The following is a 16428-nucleotide window of genomic DNA, read 5'->3' as shown; positions in this document are numbered from 1 at the left end:
GTCCCTCTTCAAATGTTTCTGTTCAAATACTCAAGTCAAAACATTTAGATGTCAATCTTGTCTTGTCTTTCTTTTACCCACTCCATCCAATCATTTAACTTTTTTAAAAAATATATTATTTATTTATTTTTCCTTTTGTTGCCCTTGTTATTTTTTTATTGTTGTTGTTATTGATGTCGCTATTGTTAGATAGGACAGAGAGAAATGGAGAGAGGAGGGAAAGAGAGGGGGAGAGAAAAATAGACACTTGCAGACCTGCTTCACCTCTTGCTAAGTGACCTCCCTGCAGGTGGGGAGTAGAGGGCTGGAACTGGGATCCTTATGCTGGTCCTTGTGCTTTAAGCCACGTGCGCTTAACCCGCAGCGCTACAGTTTGACTTCCCCAATAGTTTAACTTTTTTTAAAAATTTTTAAAATATTTATTTATTTTATTTATTTATTTATTCCCTTTTGTTGCCCTTGTTGTTTTATTGTTGTAGTTATTATTATTGTTGTTGTTGGATAGGACAGAGAGAAATGGAGAGAGGAGGGGAAGACAGAGAGGAGGAGAGAAAGATAGACACCTGCAGACCTGCTTCACCACCTGTGAAGTGACTCCCCTGCAGGTGGGGAGCCGGGGTTTGAACCGGGATCCTTATGTCGGTCCTTGTGCTTTGTGCCACCTGCCCTTAACCCGCTGCGCTACAGCCCGACTCCCAATAGTTTAACTTTTAAAAGATAGTTTCCCCTGACTCCCTACCTTCAGGGGAGTCGCTTCACAGGCGTAAAGCAGGTCTGCAGGTGTCTGTCTTTCTCTCCCCTTCTCTGTCTTGCCCACTTCTCTCCATTTCTCTCTGTCCTAACAAGGACGATATCAATAACAACAATAATAACTACAACAACAATAAAAAAACAAGGGCAACAAAAGGGAAAATAAATAAATATTTTTTAAAAATTAAGAAGGTCTATGTTTAGAGGCTGGGCAGTGGCACATCTGGTTAAGTGCACATAGTAATAAGTGCAAAGACTCCTGCAAGTATCCATGTTCTAGCCCCCAGCTCCTAGCCCGCAGGGAGGGAAGCTTCACAAATTGCAAAGCAGGTCAGCAGATGTCTACCGTTCTCTTCCCCCCCACCTCATCCTCCTCTCTCAATTTTCTTTAAAAACATTTTAAAAGTATTTTTTATTCATGAGAAAGAACCTGAAAGCACTCTGGTACATGTGCTACTGGGGATTGAACTCAGGACCTCATGCTTGAGAGTTCAATGCTTTATCCACTGTGCCACCTCATGGACCACATCATCTCTTATTTTTTTTTTCTGCACCACAAATCCACTGCTCCTGGAGGATATTTCCCCCCCCCCCCCATTTTGTTGCCCTTGTTGTTTTATCACTGTTGTGGTTATTATTACCAGTTATTGATGTCATTGTTATTGGATAGGACAGAAAGAAATGGAGAGAGGAGGGGAAGACAGAGAGGGGGAGCGAAAGACGCCTGCTGACCTGCTTCACGTTCCAGGCTTGTGAAGTGACTCCACTCCCCACCCCCAGCAGGTAGGGAGTGGGGGCGGGGCTTGAACCAAGATTCTTGTGCTGGTCTTTGTCATGTGAGCTTAACCCGCTGCGTTACCACCGGACCCCCCCCCCCCCCCATCTCTCAATTTTTCTCTGCACTATCCAATAAAAATTGGGAAAAAATGGCCAACAGGAGCGGTGGATACATAGTGCAGCACCGAACCCCAGCAATAGCCTTGGAGGAAACACACACACACCACACACACACACACATACACACACACACACACACGTTTATTTTATGAGAGACAAAGACACAAACAGAGAGACAGACCAGAGCATTGCTGGCATATACTAGGGATCAAACTTCAGTCCTCTGGGACCTCTTCCAGCCTTCAAGTCTGTGTGTTACTGCTAAGTGTCCTCTCCACCTCCCCCCCCCAATTCCACCTATTAACAAGTCACACTGTCTCCATCTCCAAAATACCTTACCAATTCACCTACCTTTTGCTTTCTCCATTGCTCTAACTTGGACCCTAGCCTTTAAAATTCCTTACCTTGAAGTCGTACAAATGCCTTAAGTTGGTGCCTCCTCTACAGTACAGATCAGCATATCCTACCAACGATAGTTGAGATATCCTAAGTATATCCAGATCACACCATGCTTCTATTTTAAGAGACAACTGAATATCTTAAAAGTCTCTTCAAAAGAGTTTTCATTGCATTTGGAGTACCATCCCTAAGCTTCACCTTAGTTTAAAAGCTTTAATATGATTTATTTTCGCAACCTAGTTTTTTTCTACCACACTGTGTTATGACTGACCATAGCTCCAGGGTTGTTGAAGACATCATGATGCATTTTTGCATAGAAAAATATATCATGACTTTTTAAAAAAAAGAATGTATCATCTTTATTTATTTATTGGGTAGAGATAACTTAAAATTGAGAGGAAGGGGAAGATAGAGAGTGACAGGCAGAGAGACACCTGCAGCCCTGCTTCATGAACCACTCAAAAAAATTTTCCCCTGCAGGTGGGGACTGGGGCTTGAACCTGGGTCCTTGTGCATTGTAACAGGTGCACTCAGTCCAGTGTGCCACTATCCGGCCCTTTGTCATGTCTTTTCTGACAATCCAAATATAGGTGCTGTAGCCAAGTGTGACACCTTCCCACCACCCCAGTACACAGCAGTGAGGAGAGAGGGAGTGAGTTCACATATGTCTAGCTTAGAGTACATGATTTTTTTTTTTAAGGGAGGAGTGGATTTCTTTCCCAGATCATTACATAGGTACAGGCACTGCACACTTAATTACCTGCTCCAATAGACCTTACCAATCATTGAATCTAATTTTTTTTCAGAGTTCTTTGTTAAATTCCTGTTCTTTATTTTCTTCAAAACACTTCTCACTATCTGAATCTACTTGCATTGGTCTCTTTTCTTGACTGTTTCCTCAAGCTGTTCTAAAACCTGGTATCTCACGAGCTTTGTCTACCCTTTCCACTGTTTTCTCTCTAGTATCCAGAGCAAGACTTGGCACATAGTATATACTCAGTTAAGTGTTTGGTAAATGAATGCATGATTGAATATTGAGTAAGTAAATAATAGACTGGGAAGAGTATCTCTCCCACCTTTTTGGCTACTTCATCTTCTTGAATCCTGATTGCTGCTTATCAAAAGCTGTTGTTTCCCCCAAAAGTGCACGGATAAAATACAGCTGCGTGTTCCATCAAAAATTACTCCAGAAAAAAAAATTACTCCAGGATGCACATTTAACCTAGATGCCAACGTAATATCCCTGGAACCAGCTTGAAAACAAACAAATTCCCTAAAATCAGAGATCCCTACTTCCATGAACTATCCTATATTGTAATGATGACTGTTTGTATGCTTTATTTTTGTACTTATGACAGCTTGGCTTTCCTGTCAATAATTTGCTTGCCAAAGTCCAGTGTAACCTCTTGGCGACTTTCACTCATGGTTAGATTTGATGGTGTAATCCTCTATGTACTAGTAAGCATCTCCAACGATAAGTGTTTGATGAACTGAAGATGGTGTCTCTGACCTGAGTGTTGATCGTGCTGAACTGAAGCCTTGCCTTTGTGTAATTTCACTGCTCCTAGACTGACAGTTTCCTTCAGATAGTGACAGAGAGGAAGAGACACCACAACACTGGAGCTTCCTCTGGTGCCATGGTATTACCATAAGGTGCCCGAGCTCAAATCTGGACTGAGAACAAGAAAGAAAGATTCCCCTTTCCAGTGAGATTATTTTTAATAACTTTTAGATCATAGATTTTGATCACTTGCTATCATTGTGCATATGTAGGCCTTAGGAAATATCTTCAAGCTATGACAGCAAATGACTAAGTCATCAGCTGAGGCAGTAGCTCAGTGGTAGAGCACAGGCGCTTGTTAGCAGAGGGTTTTGAATTTGTTCCCAGGCAACACATGTGTCAGAGGGATACCCTGGTTCTTCCTCTTCCTCATAAATAAATATATACATTTAAAACTATTAGGTCAATAATTCAATTCAGTAAGTTGCAGTATGCCTACCACAGGCCTGACATTGTCTTCAAGGCCTTTTTTAAATTTATTTTGTTTAGCCACAAACATAGATGTAATATGAAATTACTATCTATGACTCAGAAATGGACTTCACTTCATTTTGACCACAGGGATGCCAAAGTTTCCTGGGCCTTACCATCACTGAACAGCTATGAGGTACTGAAGTCCAGCTATGACCTCCCAGAAACTTCTTCAAGGAAGTTCATCTACACCGATGACATCTACTGTGCAACTCAGGCATCCAAGTTCGACATCCTCGAGGAAACACTCACGGAAGACATGTCTCTGATATCTGATTACTGTAAAAAATGGTGACTAATCCCTAGCACTGCAAAAACGGTATCATCTGTTTTCCATCTACACCATGCCTCGGCCTCGCGTGAGCTTAATGTGCAGCTTGGCGATACGAGAATCCGGCATGAAGCCCAGCCAGTCTATCTTGGCGTTACTCTCGATCGCACTCTGTCATTTCACGAACATCTCATAAAAACTGCAGCAAAGGTGGGCGCGAGGAATCACATCATTGCAAGACTGGCCAGCTCCTCATGGGGCGCGAGCGCTTCCATACTATGATCATCATCTCTGGCATTATGCTATTCCACTGCAGAATACTGTGCCCCAGTATGGTTCCGTAGCCCCATGTCCACTTGGTAGACTCCAAATTATATTCCTCCATGAGGATCATTTCTGGAACCATCCGTTCCACCCCGGTTCCATGACTGCCAGTTCTTAGCAAGATCGCCCCGCCAGATATTCGTCGGGATGCAGCATCATCTAAGTTCATTTCCCACGTCTACGCTCGACCGGACCTGCCAATCTACGCGGATATCTTCGCCCATCCTGTCCAACGCTTGACGTCTCGTCATCCAATCTGGTCTCCTATGCCTACACTGAACTTCTCTGTTCCAGACTCTTAGAAACAGAGTTGGCAGTCAGCTGAGGTAAAGAACAAACACCTCATCACAGACCCCTGCAAGCATCCACCCGGCTTTGACCTAGCACGTTATGATTGGGCCCTCCTCAATCGCTATCGAACAGGCCATGGCCGGTGCGCCGCTATGTTCCATCTCTGGGGAGCCAGAGACGACCCGAACTGCCCCTGCGGCTCCAGACAGACTATGACCCACATAGTCAACAACTGCCACCTCTCCAGATTCAAAGGAAGTCTCGAAACTTTACATCAGGATCAACCTGACGCTGTTGACTGGCTACGAAAGAAGGGCAAATGCTAGAAGAAGAAGAAGACCAGCTTTGGACTGTGATCATTTCTATGCCATTATAATGGGGTGTCATTTTCAAATAGACATTTCATTCAGAAGATTATTTTGGTAGAGTGACCTTATACATAGGCAGGAAAGCTATTTACAGACAGAAGATAATGGAAAAAGACAGAGCATTAAAATACTTATAGTACATTTCCTCACAACTGGCAGGATTTGTCATCATTAGGAAACCTGAAATTTAGCTGAGTGAGTTTGGTCTCCTAGCAAGATTATTTCAGAGGGGGAATTACATAGCAGATATAAATTTACCACATATTCACTTATTTTAAAATAATGATTTTACTAAACACACAGGGCAAAAAGAAATTTTCTCAAATCAAGTCATCTCTAACTGATCCATCCAGGCAAACTTCTTCAGTAGAAAGCATGGAAGAATAAAATGCCTCAATTGAAGCATATTTTAAAGATTAGTTTTAGTAAGCAAGACTGATCATATTTCTTTGTTTTATAAGAAGTATTATATTTATTTATTTATTTTGGGTAGAGACAGAGAGAACTTGATAGGGAAGGAGGGGAGAGGAGGAGGAAGAAAGAGACAGAGAGAGAGAAAGAGAGAGAGAGGGAGAGAGAGAGAGACCTGCAGCATTGTTCCAGTGTTTACAGAGCATCCCCTCTACAGGTGGGGACTGGGAGATTGAACCTGGATCCTTGTGCACTGTAATGTGTATGCTCTGCCAGATGTACCCCCATAGAACCCTTATTATGTTTCTTCAATGGGTTAAAATCAAACCCTAGAGACAATCTCTTTTCAGGGAAATTTAGATAGAAAATATTTGTGTTTCTTCATCAATATTTAAATGAGGTAAAAAAAAGACTGCCTCTCAAATATAGAAAATGAGATATAATTAGAGTTTTACATTTGTATGCTCTTTGTTTTTATAAATTACTAGTAATTAACGTTCCCTTAATTGTTTACTTGTCAGTATTGGATTCAAGAATGTCGATATTATTCTTGCAAAATTGCATTAGTAAATTTCTGTCTCAAGATAGTTGGATGATGGTTACAGAGTTATTTTTGAGTCACTCTAACTACTTTATAAAAGTGCTGATCAGTTAGAGCTCACTTACTCACATTCTGTTTCACTCAACAGATCTATCCTGGAGTGTTGGAAAATAAACCTTTGCTCCTCCATGGAAAAACATCAAAGTGTGCACCTTACTTAGAAAACATGCTGACATTTCCCTGATATGGTCAGATTCTCTGTGGTTCAAGAGAAGTTCTGACATTAAACGGTTCCATGTCATAGTATTTTCTCTACGTTTTGCACCTTTATTTTTTTGGTTCACGGCAGAGCAAGTCATAAATGTGTAGTTAACACAGATCATTGTGCATATGTGTATGTGTTTGTATAAGAGGGATAAATCATCACTGATGTAAAGTATTGAGAAGGGTCCAAGTGGTTAAATTTTACAGTTTTTGAAAATGGGTTTTATTTGCTGCATAACATCAAGAGAGTTTTACATAGGAGAAATAAGAAAGAGAAGTCAGAGTATCATTCGAGTGCATGGGGTACCAGGAACTGAACGGGAGTCTTTGGTGTGCAAATCCTGTGTTCTCCAACCCAAGCTATTTCCTCAGTAGCCCAAGGACTAGTGTCTGAGTTTAAGGCTGAAGATTGTTTAAGTGACAAAACAGGTACATACTGATGTTTCAAGGAATTGGTAAGGGTCCTTCTTCTTCTTCTTTTCATTTTCTGTGAACTAATTTTATGGTGTGAATATACTGCAATAACATATGAAAATTATTTAAAGTCTCACCCAGTCTTCACATCTGATTCTTAGTAGAAGTCAGCACACACTGTATGCTTGTCTACTCAAATTTAATCCATCTTTTAATTCATTTACCTACTCACTGGAGCTTTTAGAAAGTGTGTGTACTGGCATTGCAGAAAATAGAAAAATGCTCCTATTTTTGAGCATTTATCATTCAAGAGTGATAGACTTTATATACAAGAAGTGACACAAAGAAACCTACGAGAACACTTGAGATAACGTGGCATCTCCTTTTCTTTTTCGGGAGGCAGGCCAGAGCATGATGAAAATGGAAAATGTGTGTTTTGCAATCAGAATTCTCAAGTGCACAGCGAAGAAATGACAAATGATCAAAGTGACCCATTGAAGTACATGCTGAGAATTTTTTTTTTTTTGTATTTGCATGGTACTCATTCTGAATGACTTTGCAGATCTGCAGTAGGAGTTCCAGGAAGGTACAGACCTAGAATAGAATGTATTTAAACAGGAAGTTGCTTGTTCTGCTTTTGGTGGACAGCTAATGAGAAAATATTAAACATCTTCACTATTCAAGGCATTGTGAGGCATTGTGTGGCAATCTGTGAAGGTTGCTTCGATGAACCAGAACAGAAGGAGTAGAATGTTGAGAGGAATAGAGACTAGAGTTACTCAATTCAGTAGCTGTGGCTCTTTGTGTGATCTGCAAAATGTGAGGACGGTTGGGTTTGTGTTGAGCTGTGTGAGAGGGTAGTTTGGCTGGAAAATCACAACACACACACACGCACACACACACACACGCACACACACACGCACGCACGCACGCACACACACGCACACACACACACACACACACACACACACACACGCTCGCACATGCACAATGTGTATGTACACAGATGATAATGAGAATCTTAAATTTATGCCAAAAGACTCTAATGCCTGAGGCTCTAAGGGCTCAGGTTCAACCCCCCCACACCGTCATTAGTCAGAGCTGAGCAGTGCTCTGGGTAAAAAAGAAAATCTCAATTTTTTTCAATTCTGTGATCTAAAATGAAAATTAAATGAACTTTAGTTAGTCATATCAGGCTCTTTTCTACAAGTAATTGTCCTTAATCTGTTATTGTAATGAACTCAACAAGGGAAGATGGTGACATGGACCAGAGTCATAGCAGTGTGAGTTTTCAGGAATAGTCACAGGCTTGTTACACTTTCCCACTAGACTTGATAGGATTTGCTGATCGTTTGGCTGTGTGGGGAGAAAAGGATTACAGGAATCAAGGATGACTTCACTGCTTCTGGCCAGATCATAGAACTTTCCCTTGATATGCTTCACTTCCTGTTTCCAGAGTCTCTTCTCTCCGTAACTGAAACCAGTAAGCTACTATCAACAAGACTGAGTCAACAGTTTTTGTAGGGCTCTTTGGTTCAGAGAGCAAGAGAGGATCTGCAAAGTGGCAATTCAGAGAGACCCGTACTCCTAACCATTATTTCTGAGTCTATGCCATGCCTTGAACCCCAGTTTCACGTCATGCCTTTTCTTTTTGTCCCATTGCATTTTAGGGCTTTCTTTTGTTGTCTGAGTTACAGTACCCCTTGAATAATTGACTACTTAAATGGAATAAGGTCTTCCTTTTGGTGTTACGCTCCCCACTATTAACTTCCAAAATCCTTGATGCCAGCCACCTGCCTGCCTGGTTTTCAATCTATTTCCTGTTGCCAAATTTGTTGACACAGAAATCCGCTTGGCTGCCAGGACATCTGTCTGTTGCCTACGGTTGGGCCTCTCTGATGCTGCCAACCTGCCATCCTGGCCTGGAGTTTTGCCTGTCTCCTGCTGTCCACATCCTCTAAAACTCTACAATATCCCATGTGTTCTGTTCGTTGCTATTCTTAAGATCATTTACTTCAGGATTCATTCACTCAAGTCTACATCAGTGCATTCAAATTAGCATTTCACTGATTGCTAACTTTGAGTCATCAGTCTGTTGGAGAATGCAGATAAAAGGTGAATGATATGCAGACTCTATTTTCTATGTCCTAGAAAATCCTTCTAGCATCTAGAAGGACACAAACCAATGAGGAAGACAGGCATGTAAACAATATTTACAGCGAATCATGTTAATTGTCTTCAAACTGTAATCATCTTTTTTAACTGGAGACATTTTGCTGCTATACAAAGAATGTGGTACAATATTTTACAGACTAGAATTGGAGTTAATCCGGCTGGAGTTGGGGCTCTCCCACTCACTAGCTGAGTGACATCAGCAAGTTAATTTATCTCTGTTACTTTTGATTCTTCACGTCTGTAATGGGAATATTAAAAAGATGTCTGATGGGGTTGGTGTGGTGATTATATAATCTCATAATCTTCATGTAAAGTGCTTTATCTTGCCTCCTGACACATAGTAAGAGCCCAAAAAGTCTTGGCATGTCTTTGTTATCTTCTCTTCCTCCTCCTTCCTCCCTCCGCAAACTAAGTGGGTGTGACAGGAACATAGGAAGGCAATCCTTGGCATTAGGAAAAAAACTTCACTGATCCCAGGGACCTGGCTTAGGAGTACAAAGTGTTTTCTACTAGCTTCCACCTCAATCATGTACACCGTCATAGTTTTTATTTTTATTTATTTTTGCCTCCAGGGTTATCGCTGACAGTACCTTCACTGCATGAAAATCCACTGCTCCTGGGGCCATTGTTTTCGCTTGTTTGTTTGTTTGTTTTGTTTTTGATAGGACAGAGAGAAATTGAGAAGGGAGGGAAAGATAGTGGGAAGAGAAAGACACCTGCAGACCTGCTTCACTGCTTGTGATGCGGACCCCTCCTACCCCCCAGGTGGGGAGCTGGGGGCTTGAACTAGTATTCTTGCTTGGGTCCTTGCGCTTTGTACTATGGACACTTAATTCAGTTTGCCACTCCCCGACCCCTCATCTTTTTTTTTTTTAATTAGTGATTTAATATTGATTTACAAAATTGTAATTAATTAGTAACCAGGAACCCAAAGATAAGAATATAGCAGATGAGATTTGGGGTCTTAATGCTGGAAGAAGCTAAGAAGTCTATTTTAGGTATATTCCAAGGGGCTCATGACTTCATTTATTTTTGTCCGAGCCTGACAGCTAACATGCAGCTGGGTTAAGAACATTGTCTGGGAAGCTGGTGGCGGAGTTGGGAATAGGACTAGAAAGCTGGATAAGGGTCCTGGGTGGTGGTACACCTGGTTGATGGCACATATTACAGTGCTCAAGGAGCCAGGTTCGAGTCCCTCATCCCCACCGGCAGGGGAAAAGTTTCATGAGTGGTGAAGCAGTGCTGCAGGTGTCTCTCTCTCTCTCTCGCTACCACTCTATAACCACTTTCCCTCTCAATTTCTGGCTGTGTCTATCCAATAAATAAATAAAGATTAAAAAATGAAAAAGAAAGCTGGGTCAGGGCAGAAAGTGGCTTCCAAATACGGGAAAGTATAGAAATATCATGAAAGAATGAGTCTGGAAGTAGTTTAAAAAAGGTTCAGGACCCAGTGCGCTATGGTGGGGGAAGCTTACATTTTGGTAATAGGTAAGGGGTGTTGACATATATTAGGGGAGATGTGAAATTGTACCTCTATGACATCAATGGTCTTGCAAAACAACATTTCCTCAGTGAAAATAAGTGAGTTGTGAAAAGGGACCTTGTATGTATAACCAAAGAATTTAGGTCAATGTTTTGGGCGCAGGGAGCAGCAGGATGTGACATAGGTCATTTGAGACCTGCTTCATCATCTCGACCTTACCATTTTTTTTTTTTTTTTTTTTTTTACAATTTTTTCTACTTGACTGATGACTTGGATGTTTATATACCACCTCTCTGCTCCACTCCAACATCCAGTGTTTCTGTTTCTTGATTTATTTATGCTGTTCCCACTACCTAGGATTTCCCTCTTGCTCAGTCATGTGACCAACTTACCTCAGTAGTGCTGTCTCCAAGCTACTATTTCTTTTTATTTTTTTTTAAAAACTATTTTATTTATTTATGATTGGATAGAGACAGAGAGAAGTTGAGGGGGGAGGGGGATAGGGGGAGGCAGGGAGAGACTGAGAGACTGAGAGACACCTGCAGCCCCACTTCACCACTCATGAAGCTTTCCCCCTGCAGGTGGGGAACCAGGGATTTGAACTGAGTCCTTGTGTGCTGTAATGTGTGCACTTAACTAGGTGTGCCACCACCTGGCCCCTGTTATTTCTTTTTGTAGCTCAAAAGTCACCATCTTTAGAAAGTATAGATCAAGCTATTCATTGGTTCATAGTCAATGTACACCTTGGTGTTGACTTTACATCTATAATTCAATTTAGTCCTTACAGTGACTCTATAAAGTAGAAATTGCTATTATTCTTTTACAAATTAAACAAGCCTCTGTACTGCATTATTTGTAGATAAGCAATCTAAAGCTTAGACAAGTTACTTAATGTTAAAGAGTGAGTGTGCTGTGGCACATGACTTAGAAGCCACAATTACTATCATCATTAAACTTGAACGTTACTCTTCACTACTTAGGACCATGTGACCTTCCTTAGCTATGTTATTTATTTATTTTTAAAAGACTACACTGGTAGAATATTAAGTTCACCCATTTTGTTCCAGTTATAGTCTTAAATATTTTTGTTTCAAATTCCTTTTTTCCGCATTACTTAATGCTATATCTTGGCCAAATTCTATATTTATCTGGTCATTTTCCACTATTCAGTTGACTTCAATTTCATTTTTAAAAAAGTTTATCCTTTTTTATTTTTCTTCAAAACTCTATTCCTGCTGCAGGACAGACTTTTGGCACAAGGGACTTGGAATAAAGATTAGAACACATTCTACTCTGTCACTCCCTCCCCCACCTCCTGAGCCAGGACTCAGCTCTACTGGGTCAGAGGGAGTCTGGGGAGAGAGATGTGGAGAAAAGGGCAAACAGCTCTTTACTCAATGACTGTTGGCTTCAGCTTTGTTCTTGTTGACTACTTGGGCTTTGGAGGCAAATACTAATGGGTAACATTTTCATTTCTGTGGCATTTGCCCAAGGGCTAACTGGCCGTGTATCTGTGCATGGGTTCTTAGGAGTGCAACGCAAGAACTTTCATGGCACAATACCCTGATTTTTGATATTCAGCTGTTGTTTCTACTTTTCCACAGTCCCTTTCACACAAATTCTGATCATTAGTGATCTCCCCAAAGACTCTTTGAGACCAAGTGGTCGGCAGAGGGTTGGGAAGTCAACAAGGTGACTCAAATCCCAGGGAGTGTCATGACGATCACGAAATCAAAAGCAATCCACACCACTTTACTACAGACCAAAGGTAAGCTATCCTAACACCTGAACTCTATCCTTCCACCATCATGAGATCCTGAACAAACCCACAACTTCTTCCTTTTGCCTGTTCAAATTGAACATCGTTTTTCTTTTTCTTTTACTGTTCATGTCTTGTTCCATTACAAAACTTCCTTTTTTGTAATTTATATCTCTTTGTCATAATGCCTATTTGATGAAATTAAATACATAAAAATAAAAACAAAGACAAACTCTTTGAGTTGGTTTTCCCAAAGGTCCAAAATGCAGGGTAAATTATACTCGTTTTTTGGGAATGAGACCTTGAAAGAATTCAAAAATCCAAGGGGCCAGGTGGTGGCACGCTTAGTAGAGCAAACCTGTTACAGTGTTCAAGCCTCTGGCCCCCCCTGCAGAGGGGAAGTTTCCTGAAAGATGAAGTAATGCTGCAGGTGTCTCTCTTTATCTCTATTAAACTTCTCTCTCTCAGTTCCTCTCTGTTTCTATCCAATGAATAAAAATAATTTTAATAAGAGATTCAAATCCACTCAGTTTACTCTGTTACAAGGAATTCTGATCTTGAAAAAATATTCTCACCGAATTGATTATTGGAGCTGGCTCTTGAGCAAGTTACAATTATAAGAAAGCACACTGTTCTTATTAAGTTATAATTTAATTTTTTTAAATTGCCATCAGGGTCTTAAGTAAACGACCGGAGTTGTGAGAATGTTAGTTCTGATAATTTCAAACATTGCATGTTGGAAGGTCACCTTTCTGTAGATTTGTCACAAAATGATTAAAGTTACGATATTCCTTGAGGCTTTCAAAATTTATAGCTGTTTTTTTTTTTTAGTGACTGATTTTGAAGAATAGTTTGTGCATAAAATTCTAATGTTTTCTTCCCTTTAACATCTTTTTGTTTGAAAAAGTTGCTATTTTTTTCCTGACACAATAACTCTTGAGCGTTAATCTAGAGAATCTTCACATTAATTTGATAGTTAATTCCTTATAAATAACTTTCACTTCCTGTCTGGATACTGTAATGATTTTTCCATCTCCTTAAAAAAGTCTCGTTATAAATTACAAGATAATAGGTGTACAATTCCACACTGTTCCTGTCACCAGAGTTCTGTGTCCTCATTCCTCCAATGGAAACTGCTGTAGTTCTCACAAGATCACAGAACTGGGCTGACAATTATTTCTATAACTATCGATCTATATTTTTATATATTTGCCCATTTTTTTTCTGTGGTCCTGCTTTCTCCTCCATTACAAGTAACACTCACCACTTCTGAGTGTCCTTCCCCTCACTTTTCTTTCCCTCCTTCCCTTCCCTTCCTTCCTTCCTTCCTTCCTTCCTTCCTTCCTTCCTTCCTTCCTTCCTTCCTTCCTCCCTTCCTCCTATCTACTCCCCTCTACTATCTCCAGGTCCTGATGTAATTGGAGTTCAGAGCCCTCTGGTCATCCTCCCCTAATATTTACCCCTTTGGGGGTATGGACCAAAGTTATTTATGAGTACAGAAGGTAGAAGCTCTGCCCCTGTAATCGCTTCTCCGTTGGATATGGTGCTCCCAACTGAGAGCACTAACTGTAATGCACAAGGGCCTAGGTGTTTCTCTTTGCCTCTTCCTCACCCTCTCTCTCAATTTCTCTGTCTCTATCCAATAAATGAATAAAATATAAAGAGAAAATACATCTAAAATCTTTTTATTTATGCTTTGGTAATGACTCACATAGATCATTTGTAGTTAATTTTATTTTGGGAATTTTTTCCTAAAAAAACAGCTTTAAATATGTGTACCCTTATGAAGATAGAAACAGGCTGGGAGTATGGATCAAGCTGCCAAGGCCCATGTTCAGTGGAGAAGCAATTACAGAAATCAAAACTCCCACCTTTTGCATCCCCCCAAATAATTTTTATTTATACTCCCAGTGGGGTTGGGGATGATATGGGGCAGATGACCAGAGGGCTCTGAACTCCAACTCTATCAAGACCTAGAGAGAGAAGAGGAAAAAGAAGGGGATATTTGGATATAATAATAAATATATGAGTGAGTTGGAAAGGAAGAAAAGATAGAACCTTAAAAAGATTGGCAAATATTTACAAATATAGGCAGATAGTTGTAGAAATAATAGTTAACCCTTACCTGCAAACTTAGGAGAACTACTGTAGCTTACAATGGAGGGATTGGGGATTCAGAACTCTGGTGGTAGAAATGGTGCAGCGTTGTATTGCTGTTATCTTGTAATTTTGTAAACAATATTAAATTACTTATAAAATCACACTGAACAAATAAAATTTTTAAGAAAATAAATATTTGTTCTCTTCTGTTTTTAATTTTTCTTTGAAGACTTCAAGTACTTGTGTGTCGGCTTTCTTATTTTGTATCTTTGATCTTTGTCACAATGTTGACATTTCCTATTACAACTCTAACCAATCATCATGAATGTATTGGATTAAGGCACTACAAAATTATATTCTTTGTGTTTATTTGGGTGCTCAGTTGAGACAAAATGGTTAATGAATAGGAACCAGAAAGTAGGATCAGAGAAGATAAGATTAGGGATTTTAGGGTAGAAGAGAGCTAGGAGAACTATTTTAGGCATGTTCCTGGGGTCATACAACTATAGTAGTTTTGCTTGAGTTTGATAGCTAGCCTGAGGCTGGATGAGAGTATTGTCTGAGAGAATGGTGTCAGAGTGGAGAAAAGGGCTAGAAAGTTGGATTAGGGAAGGGAGCAGCTCCTATCCATATATATATAATTCTGTGGCTAAAATTAACTATTTACCTCCTCCATCCACCTGCTCCAGGGCCCATATGTAAATGCGTATTTATATTTAGCACCAGAACCTGTGTAACCTCTAAGTCCCTGTTGGTCTGAGCTTATAACTCATGGTCACATCTGGGTCACATCTGAGGAACACTGCAGGCTGCACTCATTTCAGGACCAGTCTTTTTCGAGTGGCAGGGCAGGATACCCTCAGCCTTCCTTCAGAGACTGGGAAGCCCCTGTTTCTGTTGTTACATTTTCTCTGCTTCTGGTCCAACTGCATGCAGTCATATATACAGAGTCCATTTACTATGCAAGGCACTCTTTTCACAGATTATAAGCATTAGAATGTGAGCATCCTTGGGGAAAGCACTGCTTTTCCAACTACACAGATATTTCTCAGATACAATCTTTATTATCTTTATTCCTGTTTGATGACTCTTTCTATTTCTTCTTCCATGCTCTTACTTCCTTTACTGTGTCCTTCATACTACCTCTTTTCTCTCTTTTTTTTTTTTTTTCCAATTTAGTACTCTTTTATAGAAAATTACTCTTTCTTAATTCTTTATTGACAACTATTAATTTGTTCTGCACTTTTCCATTTCTTGTTTGTGCTGTTCTTATAAAAGCTCTAATTACTCCCTAATACTGAAGCAATGTATTACATATTTCATTTGTTCTGTGACCTTCTTTTTTCCGGTGAATTCTCTTTGCTTTTCTTAATGTCAATAAGATCACATTATGTTTTCACTGTAATAACTTTGTATGGCATCAGAAAGGGTTTTGTTGTTGTTCCCCATGTATGAATGAGGAGAAATAAAATAAGATGGAGTTTCTTGGGATAAACGCAGGCCCTAGCAGGTTTGTGTAAATCACTATTTAAGAATTAAAAAAAATTTTCCCTTTTGTTGCCCTTGCTTATCATCGTTGTTGTTGTTATTGTTGTTGTTTTTATTGCTGTCGTCGTTGTTGGATAGGACAGAAAAAAATGGAGAGAGGAGAAGACAGAGCGGGGGGAGAGAAAGACAGACACCTGCAGACTTGTTTCACCGCTTGTGAAGCAACCCCCTTGCAGGAGGAGAGCCAGGAACCGGGATCCTTGTGCAGGTCAGTGAGCTTTTCGCCATGTGGGCTGAACCCAGTGCGCCACCGCCTGGCTCCCAAGAAATTTTTTATTAGTGATTTAATAATGACCGAAACAAGATTGTGGTATAAGAAGGGTGCAATTCCATACAATTCTCACCACCGGAGTTCCATATTCCATCCTCTCCACTGGAAGTTTATCTATTCTTGATCCCTC

At 40.3% G+C, this 16428-nt stretch overlaps 1 long non-coding RNA gene across 1 annotated transcript in view; it reads left to right on the top strand.

The window, feature by feature from the left end:
* LOC132542659 (uncharacterized) overlaps nt 1–16428 on the top strand; it is a 34168-nt gene that overhangs the window by 4034 nt on the left and 13706 nt on the right. The window contains exon 2 of the long non-coding RNA XR_009553624.1: nt 16111–16235. This is a non-coding gene — a long non-coding RNA (uncharacterized LOC132542659). The remainder of the gene's footprint in view (nt 1–16110; nt 16236–16428) is intronic.

Source organism: Erinaceus europaeus, chromosome 13, assembly GCF_950295315.1.
Source record: "Erinaceus europaeus chromosome 13, mEriEur2.1, whole genome shotgun sequence".
Lineage (NCBI taxonomy): Eukaryota > Metazoa > Chordata > Mammalia > Eulipotyphla > Erinaceidae > Erinaceus > Erinaceus europaeus.
The sequence above is the reverse complement of the archived record's forward strand: the minus strand, read 5'-3'. Positions and strand labels throughout refer to the sequence as shown.